The 16,256-nt window shown below is 32.1% G+C and overlaps 1 protein-coding gene across 3 annotated transcripts in view; it reads right to left on the bottom strand.

Annotated features, from left to right (window-relative positions):
* Positions 1–16,256, bottom strand: part of cadm2a (cell adhesion molecule 2a) — a 1,030,129-nt gene that overhangs the window by 183,399 nt on the left and 830,474 nt on the right. The gene's annotated exons all lie outside the window — the stretch shown is intronic.

The following is a 16,256-nucleotide window of genomic DNA, read 5'->3' on the forward strand; positions in this document are numbered from 1 at the left end:
CATTCCATTTTAGAACATTCAAATATAAACAAACAAAAAATATCAACATTCCATTTAGAACATTCAAATATAAACAAACAAAAAACGTCAACATTCCATTTAGAAATTCAAATATGAACAAAGAAAAACACCAACATTCCATTTAGAACATTCAAATATCAAAACAAAAAAAAACGTCATCATTCCATTTACAAACTCAAATATGAAGTTAAAAAAAACACCAACATTCCATTTAGAACATTCCAATATAAACAAACAAAAAATATCAACATTCCATTTAGAACATTCCAATATAAACAAACAAAAAATATCAACATTCCATTTAGAACATTCAAATATAAACAAACAAAAACGTCATCATTCCATTTACAAACTCAAATATGAAGTAAGAAAAAACACCAACATTCCATTTAGAACATTCAAATATAAACAAACAAAAACGTCATCATTCCATTTACAAACTCAAATATGAAGTAAGAAAAAACACCAACATTCCATTTAGAACATTCAAATACGAAGTAAGAAAAAACACCAACATTCCATTTAGAACATTCCATTATAAACAAACAAAAAATATCAACATTCCATTTACAAACTCAAATATAAACAAGAAAAAACACCAACATTCCATTTAGAACATTCAAATATAAACAAAAAAAACGTCATCATTCCATTTAGAACATTCCAATATAAACAAACAAAAAACACCAACATTCCATTTAGAACATTCAAATATAAACAAACAAAAACGTCATCATTCCATTTACAAACTCAAATATGAAGTAAGAAAAAACACCAACATTCCATTTAGAACATTCAAATATAAACAAACAAAAAATCATATGAAAGAAAAAACACCAACATTCCATTTAGAACATTCAAATATAAACAAACAAAAACGTCATCATTCCATTTAGAAAACTCAAATATGAAGTAAAAAAAAAACACCAACATTCCATTTACAAAAACATTCAAATATAAATTCAAAAAAAAAAAATCAACATTCCATTTAGAACATTCAAATATAAACAAACAAAAAACGTCATCATTCCATTTACAAATTCAAATATAAATAAGTAAAAAAACACCAACATTCCATTTAGAACATTCAAATATAAACAAACAAAAACGTCAACATTCCATTTAGAACATTCAAATATAAACAAACAAAAAACATTCCAAATTCAAATATGAAGTAAAAAACACCAACATTCCATTTAGAACATTCAAATATAAACAAACAAAAACGTCATCATTCCATTTACAAACCAAATTGAAGTAAGAAAAAACTCATTCCATTTAGAACATCAAAAAAACAAAAAAAACACCAACATTCCATTTAGAACATTCAAATATAAACAAACAAAAACGTCAACATTCCATTTAGAACATTCAAATATAAACAAGAAAAAACGTCATCATTCCATTTAGAACATTCCAATATAAACAAACAAAAAACACCAACATTCCATTTAGAACATTCAAATATGAAGTAAGAAAAAACACCAACATTCCATTTAGAACATTCAAATATAAACAAACAAAAACGTCATCATTCCATTTACAAACTCAAATATGAACAAAGAAAAAACACCAACATTCCATTTAGAACATTCAAATATAAACAAAAAAAACGTCAACATTCCATTTAGAACATTCAAATATAAACAAACAAAAACATCAACATTCCATTTAGAACATTCAAATATAAACAAACAAAAACGTCATCATTCCATTTACAAACTCAAATATGAAGTAAGAAAAAACACCAACATTCCATTTAGAACATTCAAATATAAACAAACAAAAAATGGCAACATTCCATTTAGAACATTCAAATATAAGTAAAAAAACACCAACATTCCATTTAGAACATTCAAATATAAACAAAAAAAACCATCATTCCCACATTCAAATTCCATTTTAGAACATTCAAATATAAACAAACAAAAACGTCATCATTCCATTTACAAACTCAAATATGAAGTAAAAAAAAAACACCAACATTCCATTTAGAACATTCAACATTCAAATATAAACAAATATAAAAAAAACGTCAACATTCCATTTAGAAATTCAAATATAAACAAACAAAAAACGTCATCATTCCATTTACAAATTCAAATATGAAGTAAGAAAAAACACCAACAAAAACACCAACATTCCATTTAGAACATTCCAATATAAACAAACAAAAAACACCAACATTCCATTTAGAACATTCAAATATAAACAAACAAAAACGTCATCATTCCATTTACAAACTCAAATATGAAGTAAGAAAAAACACCAACATTCCATTTAGAACATTCAAATATAAACAAACAAAAAATGGCAACATTCCATTTAGAACATTCAAATATAAACAAACAAAAACGTCATCATTCCATTTACAAACTCAAATATCAAAGTAAAAAAAACACCAACATTCCATTTAGAACATTCAAATATAAACAAACAAAAACGTCACCAACATTCCATTTACAAATTCAAATATAAACAAAGAAAAACACCAACATTCCATTTAGAACATTCAAATATAAACAAACAAAAACGTCATCATTCCATTTACAAACTCAAATATGAAGTAAGAAAAAACACCAACATTCCATTTAGAACATTCAAATATAAAAACAAAAAAACGTCAACATTCCATTTACATTCCATTTAAAACATCATTCCATTTAGAAATTCAAATAAACAAACAAAAAACGTCAACATTCCATTTAGAACATTCAAATATAAACAAAAAAAACGTCAACATTCCATTTAGAACATTCAAATATGAAGTTAAAAAAACACCAACATTCCATTTAGAACATTCCAATATAAACAAACAAAAACGTCATCATTCCATTTACAAACTCAAATATGAAGTAAGAAAAAACACCAACATTCCATTTAGAACATTCAAATATAAACAAAAAACATCAACATTCCATTTAGAACATTCAAATATAAACAAGAAAAAACGTCATCATTCCATTTACAAATTCAAATATGAAGTAAGAAAAACACCAACATTCCATTTAGAACATTCAAATATAAACAAACAAAAAATATCAACATTCCATTTAGAACATTCAAATATAAACAAAAAAAACGTCATCATTCCATTTACAAACTCAAATATGAATGAAAAAACACCAAAAAACACCAACATTCCATTAAAGAACAAAAATTCAAATATAAATTCAAAAAACAAAAAACGTCAACATTCCATTTAGAACATTCAAATATAAACAAAAAAAACGTCAACATTCCATTTAGAAATTCAAATATAAACAAAGAAAAAACACCAACATTCCATTTAGAACATTCAAATATAAACAAACAAAAACGTCAACATTCCATTTAGAACATTCAAATATAAACAAACAAAAAACGTCATCATTCCATTTACAAATTCAAATATGAAGTAAAAAAAACACCAACATTCCATTTAGAACATTCAAATATAAACAACTAAAAAATATCAACATTCCATTTAGAACATTCAAATATAAACAAACAAAAACGTCATCATTCCATTTACAAATTCAAATATGAAGTAAGAAAAAAACACCAACATTCCATTTAGAAACATTCAAATATAAACAAAGAAAAAAACACCAACATTCCATTTAGAACATTCAAATATAAACAAACAAAAAACGTCATCATTCCATTTACAAATTCAAATATAAACAAAGAAAAAACACCAACATTCCATTTTAGAACATTCAAATATAAACAAACAAAAACGTCAACATTCCATTTAGAACATTCAAATATAAACAAAGAAAAAACACCAACATTCCATTTAGAACATTCAAATATAAACAAACAAAAAACGGCAACATTCCATTTACAAACTCAAATATAAGTCGTCATCATTCCATTTACAAACTCAAATATGAACAAAGAAAAACACCAACATTCCATTTAGAACATTCAAATATAAACAAGAAAAAAAACGTCAACATTCCATTTAGAACATTCAAATATAAACAAACAAAAACGTCAACATTCCATTTACAAATTCAAATATGAAGTAAGAAAAAACACCAACATTCCATTTAGAACATTCAAATATAAACAAACAAAAAACATCAACATTCCATTTAGAACATTCAAATTAAACAAACAAACAAAAACGTCATCATTCCATTTACAAACTCAAATATGAAGTAAGAAAAAACACCAACATTCCATTTAGAACATTCAAATATAAACAAACAAAAACGTCAACATTCCATTTACAACATTCAAATATAAAGTAAGAAAAAACACCAACATTCCATTTAGAACATTCAAATATGAAAACAAAAAAAACGTCAACATTCCATTTACAAACATTCAAATATAAACAAAGAAAAAACACCAACATTCCATTTAGAACATTCAAATATAAACAAACAAAAAACGTCATCATTCCATTTACAACATTCAAATATGAAGTCAAAATAAGTAAAAAAACACCAACATTCCATTTAGAACATTCAATATAAACAAACAAAAAACACCAACATTCCATTTAGAACATTCAAATATAAACAAACAAAAAACGTCATCATTCCATTTACAAACTCAAATATGAAGTAAGAAAAACACCAACATTCCATTTAGAACATTCAAATATAAAGTAAAAAAAAAATGGCACAACATTCCATTTAGAACATTCAAATATAAACAAACAAAAACGTCATCATTCCATTTACAAACTCAAATATGAAGTAAGAAAAAACACCAACATTCCATTTAGAACATTCAAATATAAACAAGAAAAAACGTCAACATTCCATTTAGAACATTCAAATATAAACAAAGAAAAAACACCAACATTCCATTTAGAACATTCAAATATAAACAAACAAAAAACGTCATCATTCCATTTAGAAATTCAAATATAAAGTAACAAAAACACCAACATTCCATTTAGAACATTCAAATATAAACAAACAAAAACAGTCAATTTAGAAAAATAAACAAAAAAACGTCAACATTCCATTTAGAACATTCAAATATAAACAAACAAAAACGTCATCATTCCATTTACAAATTCAAATATGAAGTAAGAAAAAACACCAACATTCCATTTAGAACATTCCAATATAAACAAACAAAAAACATCAACATTCCATTTAGAACATTCAAATATAAACAAACAAAAACGTCATCATTCCATTTACAAACTCAAATATGAAGTAAGAAAAACACCAACATTCCATTTAGAACATTCAAATATAAACAAACAAAAACGTCATCATTCCATTTACAAACTCAAATATGAAGTAAGAAAAAACACCAACATTCCATTTAGAACATTCAAATATAAACAAACAAAAACGTCATCATTCCATTTACAAATATAAACAAAGAAAAAACACCAACATTCCATTTAGAACATTCAAATATAAACAAACAAAAACGTCATCATTCCATTTACAAATTCAAATATCAAAATAAAAAAAAAACACCAACATTCCATTTAGAACATTCCAATATAAACAAACAAAAAACACCAACATTCCATTTAGAACATTCAAATATTCAAATATCCATTTAAACAAAAAACACCAACATTCCATTTAGAACATTCAAATATAAACAAACAAAACGTCATCATTCCATTTACAAATTCAAATATGAACAAAAAAAACACCAACATTCCATTTAGAACATTCAAATATAAACAAACAAAAATGGCAACATTCCATTTAGAACATTCAAATATAACAAACAAAAACGTCATCATTCCATTTACAAATTCAAATATGAAGTAAGAAAAAACACCAACATTCCATTTAGAACATTCAAATATAAACAAAAAAAAATATCAACATTCCATTTAGAACATTCAAATATAAACAAGAAAAAAACGTCATCATTCCATTTAGAAATTCAAATATGAACAAAGAAAAAACGTCAACATTCCATTTAGAAATTCAAATATGAAGTTAAAAAAAACACCAACATTCCATTTAGAACATTCAAATATAAACAAACAAAAACGTCAACATTCCATTTACAAACTCAAATATGAAGTAAGAAAAAACACCAACATTCCATTTAGAACATTCAAATATAAACAAACAAAAAATCAACATTCCATTTACCAACATTCCAACATTCAAATATAAACAAACAAATATAAAAAACGTCATCATTCCATTTACAAATTCAAATATGAAGTAAGAAAAAACACCAACATTCCATTTAGAACATTCAAATATAAACAAACAAAAATATCAACATTCCATTTAGAACATTCAAATATAAACAAACAAAAACGTCATCATTCCATTTACAAATTCAAATATAAGTAAGAAAAAACACCAACATTCCATTTAGAAATTCAAATATGAAGTAAGAAAAACACCAACTGGGAATAAGTAGGTTAAGTAGGTAATCAAACACTTGTAAATCGTCAAAAGTCCAACACGCTAGAACCAAACAACATGGTCTTTTTCTTTCCTTTTTTTTTTTTTCTTTCCCCTCCCTCACAACGTTCCCCTGAGTCCACTGAAGCAGCGTTCTTAAAGGGGCAGCAGCCTACATCCCGGCCCCAATGACCCAAAAAGGGTCATTCAAAGAAAGGAAGGTGATGCTTCAATAAGTTAACTCAACTAATTAAACTGGCTTCCAGGAGGCATATTTTATCCGCTGGACGGCTGTAGACTCCTGTCTGTGTTTTCACTTCCACAGAACGCACAAGTCCATCTGCACCTGGATAAACCTGAGTAATCAGACCTAGTGGCCAGTGATTGCGTGGTGTATTTTCATGCAGAATTAGCACAAGATCTCCTACTTGAAGATTCCGCTTTGGTTGTAGCCATTTCTGGCGCTGCTGCAGTGCAGGCAAGTATTCTTTAAGCCATCTTGACCAGAAGATATCTGCCAAATACTGGACCTGGCGCCATCGGCGTCGGTAAACATCTTGTTTTACGAAGGCTCCTGGGGGTAGAGTCGGACCAGAACGAAGTAACAACAGATGATTTGGAGTGAGTGGTAGAGGATCTGACAGGTCGTCAGAGAGTTTAGTAATTGGTCTACCGTTGACAATAGACTCTACGCAACAAAACAGCGTCGTCAATCCCTCATCATCTGGTGTCTGCTGTGAAAGAACAGTATTTAGAATGGAACGAATGGTGCGAATTTGTCGCTCCCATACACCACCCATATGTGAGGCGGCAGGTGGATTGAAGATCCATTTTACATTGTCCTGCAGCAGATAATCAGAAATCTTTTGTTGATTCCATTCATTAATGGCCTTTCGCAACTCTCGCAACCCACCCACAAAATTAGTCCCATTATCTGATCGTATCTCAGAAGGTGGGCCTCTCCTGGAGATGAATCGCTGTAAAGCGTTGATAAAAGAATCCGTGTCAAGGGTGTGTGTGACCTCGAGATGAATAGCTCTCGTAGTGAGACATGTAAACACACATCCGTACCTCTTTTGATCACTGCGTGCCCTTTTAACCAAGAATGGTCCGAAATAGTCTATGCCCACTCGAGTAAATGGAGGCTCACACGGTGTCACTCTAGAGTCAGGTAAGTCAGCCATTTGCTGAGCTTGTGGCTTAGCTCTTAATTTGCGACACTGTAGACATGACTTGAGAGTCTGGTTAATGACAGCACGTCCCTTTAGAACCCAGAAGCGCTGGCGAATTTCTGTAAGAACTCGTTCTGGACCTGCATGACCCAAACGAAGATGGTAGTGACGAATAATCAGCTGGGTGACATGATGATTATTAGGTAGGATCACCGGGTGTTTAGCCTCGTGAGGGAATTGGGGCATTTGTTAGTCTACCTCCGACACGAAGAAGATGATTATTCTCATCCTCGAAAGGTTTGAGCTTGAGAAGAGAACTGGGTTTTGCTTGAGCAGATCCGAAAGTTGCAGCTTGTATGTATTTGAGAATGGCTAGCTCTGCTTGCTGGAGCTCACCAACAGTGATGGGGTCAGAAAGATGCACACTCGCTTTCTTGCGTAACAAAACCTTTAGACGCAACAAGATAGCAGTAGCTCTTTTCAAACGATGCCAACTGGAGTATCGTTCCAGTAATCTATCCACTGCATTTATTGTCAGGTGGTTTCGTTTTATGCTAGCTGCATAAATTTCTTTGCCTTGTTTGATCTCTGCTCCGTCTGGCAAGTCATTTATAATAGGCTGAGCAGGCCATTGTTCCTCCTCAAGTCTAAGAAAGTGTGGACCAGTTACCCATCGTTCACTTTCTAGAATCTCCTCATAGTCATCCCTCGAGAGCGTCATCCGCAGGGTTAGATGCAGAATCAATGTGTCTCCACTGGCATGAATCTGATCGTTCATGTATTTTTGATATACGGTTGGCGACAAATGTCTGGAAACGACAATGCTTGTTGTTGATGTACTGGAGTCACGATAGTACTGTCTGTCCAAAAGAAAGTCCTTTCAATTGGAATCTCTAAGTGTCGCTTGATATGCTGATCCAGCTCTGTAGCAACAACAGCTGCTAGCAGTTCCAGTCGTGGTATGCTAACTGGCTTGATCGGAGCAAGTCTGGCCTTTGACATTACCAGCCTGCAGGTGTCACCAATCTTGATGTATGAAACAGCACCGTAAGCCAGTTCTGAAGCATCGGAAAAGTGATGGAGCTGAGTCGGTAACAAACAACTAATAGATGTTGGTTTAAGACATCTTGGAATTGTCAGTCCTGCCAACAGAGGCAAGTCATTCAACCATCGGCGCCATTGTGCTGCTATGTCCACTGGTAACTCTTCGTCCCAGTCGACTTTCATACGGCACAATTCTTGAAAGATTGCTTTAGCTTTGAGCACGAAAGGGCTTGCAAATCCTAAAGGATCATAAATGGAACTGGTAGTGCTCAATACTCCCTCTTTGTTACTGGCTTGTCTACTGTCTTGACATCGAATGTGAAACAATCTCTTTCTACATCCCAAAGGGCGCCCAGTGTTCGTTCGAGTGGCAAATCCTCTTGGTCAAGGTTAACCTCATGTAACGATTTTGCCCAGTCATCAGTTGGTATTGATTTCATCACTTCCTTAGAATTGCTTAACCACTTGGTTAATCTAAACCCTCCACAGGTGAGCAGTTCCCTGAGTTCAGAAGCGAGTTTAATGGCAGCCTCCTCTGTTGGTACTGACTTAAGACAATCGTCAACGTAGAAATTTCGTTTCACTGTTTCCACTGCGTCATCAGAGAAGTTTCGCGATTGTCTTCAGCCACTCGTTGTAAGGCAAAATTGGCAGCACTAGGACTCCAGACACCTCCAAACAGGTGAGCCTTCATACGATAATGCTTAGGTGGTTTGTTGGGTCGTTATCATCCCACCATAGGAAACGAAGAACATCCCTTTCATCAGACGGCACCCGGACTTGATAGAACATGCTCTCGATATCTGCATTTAAAGCAATGGGTTCCTGTCTAAACTTGAGAAGGACTCCTAGCAGCTTATTGGCAAGGTCTGGGCCTTGATGGATGTGGTCATTTAATGAAGTACCTTGGTACCGTGCTGCACAATCAAAGACAATACGAACCTTCTCTGGCTTGCGTGGATGCAGAACTGGATGATGCGGCAGGTACCACACGCAGCCATCTTCTCTTATAATGTCTCGACTTCTTCTGCGTATTCTTTCTGCAAAGAGTCTCTAATACCCTCTGTATTACATGTGAAGCAAAGTTGGGTCCTTCTTTAGCCTCTTTCCTAGAAGATCTAATCGATGCTTGGCCATTGTGTAGTTATTGGGTAGTTGTGGTGGGACGTTCTTTGAATGGGATTGGAAGTGTGTAATGACCTTCCTCTTTGACTGCTTGTTTGTTCCATAGGGCCACAACTTGTTCGTCAACTACTGACAGCGAGTCATTGTTCACATACACTGGGTCATCCAACTTCCAAAATCTTTCAACAGCTTGTTGTAGAGAATGGTCAGCTCGAATGAAGTTGGCAGAAACAGACGTAGAGCCATCTGCTACTGGTCCATGGAGTGTCCATCCCAGGCCAGTCAGAATTTGCGTATGGTTCGCCAGACTCACCACAGCATGTGTCACGGGGTTTAAGTATGTCTGGTTGGTCTAGACCTATTAGCAAGTGAACCTCATTAGCTAGATCAGCATCGGGTAAACTGATTTCATCCGCAATTTCCCGCAGATGTGACCACTGAAACACTTCCTGCTGTGTGACTAGGCTGTCCAGACTTATGTTCAGGTTGTCCCGACAGAGCACTCCTTTCATTAGGAAAGAGTTTCTTTGTTGAGCATCTTCAACTTGTAGATCAACTGCTAAGGTAACTACGTTGAGGTTTTGGTCTCCATAGTGTTCAGTTTAACGTTCATTTTGCGTGATTCCAATTTAAGAGCATGAACAAGCTTCTTAGATGCAAAGGTCCCATTGGAGCCACTATCAAGCAAAGCAAAGACATTCATAGAGAATTGCTTGTGTCTGTCTGAAACCACAACAGGCAGGATAGGAAGTGCAATCTTCTTTTGACTGATGTCAATGCATTTTCTGGTGGCATGCGTTTGAATGGCTTGTGGCGGGTCAACAACTGGCTCATCTTCGGTGGCTTGGTTAGTAGATTGGTCTTTGTCATTGTTAGAAGCTACAATGGCAGAATGTAGCCAGCTGTTGTGCCTTTTCCCACATCCAGGCACCTTGCATACCCAGCTGCGAGAACAGACTGCAGCGCGGTGACCCTTCATAAAGCAGTTTTGGCAAAGTTGCTTTCGTTGAACAAAGGCCAAACGCTCTTGAACAGATAAAGCTCTAAAGGCTTGACACTGATTCAGAAAGTGTACTTCAGTACACTTTGGACATTTAAATCGTGAAATAGTCTTTGTTGTGGGCGATGTGATGGATTCATCCGTCGTAACTGACATTGTTGCGAATGTTTGTCTTTTCTTATTGAAGCTTGACTTGATATTTGATTTGAAACTCACGGAGAATTTCGAATTGCAGGCATAAGGAGATTCCCAAAGATAGGATCAGCTCTCTTAGCAGCTTCTGATTCAACAAGACAGACTATATCGTTTAACTTTGGTAAACGTCCGATTTGATAATCTCATAATTTATTGTGAGCCATCTTTTCTTTATGTCTTCAGGCAGCTTTTCCACAATTTGTAGCAGAGTGCGTCCACCATTTAGCTCATCCTCACAATTCATTGCTTTAAGAGTGTCACGACAGCTACACAGAATGTCCGCAAAGCTTTGCAACTGCTTATTGTCTTTAATGTCTTTGTGATTGAGCACCTTGTCGACCCATGCTTGCGATATTGCGTATGGATGGCCAAAACGCCTTTTCAGAATAGTCATGGCTTCTGCATAGCCCAGGCTAGAGTCAGGGTTGTACAAGCAATGTGAGATAGCTTCTCTAGCTTGGCCGACAGTGTACTGATGCAGACGAGTGAGCTTTTCTTGATCTGGCACGGTCTCTTTCTCAATCACTGAGGAGAATAATCTGATGAACTGCCAGTACTTTAAGGGTTCTCCATCAAACTTGATGATGTCAACAGGTGGCAGATGCATGGAATCAATGTGTGACTGATATTGTTGCCTTGTCAGTTCTAGTAGTTGACATAAAGAATTGTCGTTTCCTGCTGAGAGTGATGAACGAAAATTTAAGGATGGATTACCTGAGACAGGAGTTGAAAAGCCTCTATTTATTGTCGTTAACTCAGCCTTTCGTCGATTTTCCTCCATCTCAGTGTCTTTGAGCTTCAGTAAGCCTTTTAGTCCATCCATTTCAAATTCCGCTTGCTGAAGTTGTAGTTTAAACTCTGTACGCAGAGGCGTTCTTCCTGTTGAGCTAGAAGCACAGAAAACTCTTTATTCTCTTTCTGTCTTAGATTCTGTAGCTCTTGAAACTGGGTAGATACTTGTTCTATAGTAGGCATTTGCAATTTAGCAGCTTCCTCAAGCATTGGATGTCCCTCTTGGAAGTTTGGTGCATCAGAAGATTCCATTGATGACTTAAAATCTTCAAGCCAGCTTAAGACTGTGTGCTGTAAATCTTGCACTTCACGCAGAACTGATGTTAAATAGCCCTTAGAAGCATCAAGGTCATCCTCATCTTCTAACGTTTTGTGGTACATGTCATGGACCTCGTGAAATCGCATAACAGCCTCATCCAAGGCAGCAAGCTTCATTTCTACATCTTTTGGCTGATTACAGCTCATAGCGGTAGTAATCTGTGTCATTAAGCGTGTCACAGCAGCCTTTGCACCACCACGTTGGCGTTTGAGACCCCTTTGTTGTTGATCTGGGATAGAACTTTCTTCTGTCTCTTGATCCATGTTGTTATTACTTTTATTTCTTCCTTCGTGTTTGACTTTAATGTTACCCACGAAATGATAACATTAAGTTAGAACTTGGTTTTGATTTTATTCCACTAGTGCAGAACTCACACTGTACACATTCTTTTGCGATTGTTGTTTTTTAGTATTGTCATATGCATACATGCACACGTGCGGTATACGTGCAGTCAAACTGTAAACACAAAAAACACATTTATACTTAGTAATATAATCACATAAACAGCATACGTTTACACAAAGGAAAAATAAACATAATATATTAACATTTACGCACTATGGCGGCAATCGCTATAATCGCCAAAAATAGCGATCTACGTAACATTATATTAAACATCGTATTTCTTAACAACGAAAACATTCTCAGCACGCTGGGAATAAGTAGGTTAAGTAGGTAATCAAACACTTGTAAATCGTCAAAAGTCCAACACGCTAGAACCAAACAACATGGTCTTTTTCTTTCCTTTTTTTTTTCTTTCCCCTCCTCACAACGTTCCCTGAGTCCACTGAAAAGAGCGTTCTTAAAGGGGCAGCAGCCTACAACATTCAAATATGAAAAAACAAAAATGGCACATTCCAATATAAACAAACAAAAAATGGCAACATTCCATTTAGAACATTCAAATATAAACAAACAAAAACGTCATCATTCCATTTACAAACTCAAATATGAAGTAAGAAAAAACACCAACATTCCATTTAGAACATTCCAATATAAAAAAAAAAAAACATTGGCAACATTCCATTTAGAACATTCAAATATAAACAAAAAAAAAATGGCAACATTCCATTTAGAACATTCAAATATAAAATAAACAAAAACGTCATCATTCCATTTACAAACTCAAATATGAAGTAAGAAAAAACACCAACATTCCATTTAGAACATTCAAATATAAAGTCAAAAAAAACACCAACATTCCATTTAGAACATTCCATTTAGAAATCAAATATAAACAAACAAAAACGTCATCATTCCATTTACAAATTCAAATATGAAGTAAGAAAAAACACCAACATTCCATTTAGAACATTCAAATATAAGTAAAAAAAAAACGTCAACATTCCATTTAGAAATTCAAATATAAACAAACAAAAAAACACCAACATTCCATTTAGAACATTCAAATATAAACAAAGAAAAAACGTCAACATTCCATTTAGAACATTCAAATATAAACAAACAAAAACGTCAACATTCCATTTAGAACATTCAAATATATGAAGAAAAAAAACGTCAAAATTCCACCAACATTCCATTTACAAAACACAAACTCAAATATGAAACAAAAAACACCAACATTCCATTTAGAACATTCAAATATAAACAAACAAAAACGTCAACATTCCATTTAGAAATTCAAATATAAACAAAGAAAAAACGTCAACATTCCATTTAGAACATTCAAATATGAAGTAAAAAAAACACCAACATTCCATTTAGAACATTTCAATATAAACAAACAAAAAATGGCAACATTCCATTTAGAACATTCAAATATAAACAAACAAAAACGTCATCATTCCATTTACAAACTCAAATATGAAGTAAGAAAAAACACCAACATTCCATTTAGAACATTCAAATATAAAAAATCTAAAAATTATCAACATTCCATTTAGAACATTCAAATATAAACAAACAAAAACGTCATCATTCCATTTACAAATTCAAATATGAAGTAAGAAAAAACACCAACATTCCATTTACAAATATCAAATATCATTCCAACAAACAAAAACACCAACATTCCATTTAGAACATTCAAATATAAACAAACAAAAACGTCAACATTCCATTTACAAATTCAAATATAAACAAACAAAAACATCATTCCATTTTCCATTTACAACATTCCATTTCAAATATAAACAAGAAAAAACACCAACATTCCATTTAGAACATTCAAATATAAACAAACAAAAACGTCATCATTCCATTTACAAATTCAAATATGAAGTAAGAAAAAACACCAACATTCCATTTAGAACATTCAAATATAAACAAACAAAAAACACCAACATTCCATTTAGAAATTCAAATATTCAACATTCCATTTAGAACATTCAAATATAAACAAACAAAAACGTCATCACAAACTCATTCCATTTAGAACATTCAAATATAAAGTAAAAAAAACACCAACATTCCATTTAGAACATTCAAATATAAACAAACAAAAAACGTCAACATTCCATTTAGAACATTCAAATATAAACAAACAAAAAACGTCATCATTCCATTTACAAATTCAAATATAAACAAAGAAAAAACACCAACATTCCATTTAGAACATTCAAATATAAACAAGAAAAAACACGTCAACATTCCATTTAGAACATTCAAATATAAACAAACAAAAACGTCAACATTCCATTTTACAAAACATTCAAATATCAAATAACAAAGAAAAAAACACCAACATTCCATTTAGAACATTCAAATATAAACAAAGAAAAAACGTCAACATTCCATTTTAGATTCAAATATCAAATATAAACAAACAAAAACGTCATCATTCCATTTACAAATTCAAATATGAAGTAAACAAAAAACACCAACATTCCATTTAGAACATTCAAATATAAAAGTAAAAAAAACCAACATTCCATTTAGAACATTCAAATATAAACAAAAAAAAAACCAACATTCCATTTAGAACATTCAAATATAAACAAACAAAAACGTCATCATTCCATTTACAAACTCAAATATGAAGTAAGAAAAAACACCAACATTCCATTTAGAACATTCAAATATGAAGTAAAAAAAACACCAACATTCCATTTAGAACATTCCAATATAAACAAACAAAAAAACGTCAACATTCCATTTAGAAATTCAAATATAAACAAAGAAAAAACACCAACATTCCATTTAGAACATTCAAATATGAACAAATAAACAAAAAAAACACCAACATTCCATTTAGAACATTCAAATATAAACAAACAAAAACGTCATCATTCCATTTACAAATTCAAATATGAAGTAAGAAAAAACACCAACATTCCATTTAGAACATTCAAATATATAAACAAAAAACATTCCAAAAACGTCAACATTCCATTTAGAACATTCAAATATAAACAAACAAAAACGTCATCATTCCATTTACAAACTCAAATATGAAGTAAGAAAAAACACCAACATTCATTTAGAACATTTTACAAAAAAAATTCAACATTCCAATATGAAACAAAGAAAAAACACCAACATTCCATTTAGAACATTCAAATATAAACAAACAAAAACGTCATCATTCCATTTACAAATTCAAATATGAAGTAAGAAAAAACACCAACATTCCATTTAGAACATTCAAATATGAAGTTAAAAAAACACCAACATTCCATTTAGAACATTCCAATATAAACAAACAAAAAACGGCAACATTCCATTTAGAACATTCAAATATAAACAAACAAAAACGTCATCATTCAATTTACAAACTCAAGTATGAAGTAAGAAAAAAAACACCAACATTCCATTTAGAACATTCAAATATAAACAAAAAAAAACGTCATCATTCCATTTACAAACTCAAATATGAAGTAAGAAAAAACACCAACATTCCATTTAGAACATTCAAATATAAACAAAAAAAACACCAACATTCCATTTAGAACATTCAAATATAAACAAACAAAAACGTCATCATTCCATTTACAAACTCAAATATGAAGTAAAAAAAACACCAACATTCCATTTAGAACATTCAAATATAAACAAACAAAAACGTCATTCCACATTCCATTTATATAAACAAACAAAAACACCAACATTCAAATATAATTCAAAAACAAAAACGTCAACATTCCATTTAGAACATTCAAATATAAACAAACAAAAAAACACCAACATTCCATTTAGAACATTCAAATATAAACAAACAAAACGTCAACATTCCATTTAGAACATTCAAATATAAACAAACAAAAACGTCAACATTCCATTTAGAACAT

This window comes from Puntigrus tetrazona, chromosome 10 (genome assembly GCF_018831695.1).
Source record: "Puntigrus tetrazona isolate hp1 chromosome 10, ASM1883169v1, whole genome shotgun sequence".
In the NCBI taxonomy this organism is placed as follows: domain Eukaryota; kingdom Metazoa; phylum Chordata; class Actinopteri; order Cypriniformes; family Cyprinidae; genus Puntigrus; species Puntigrus tetrazona.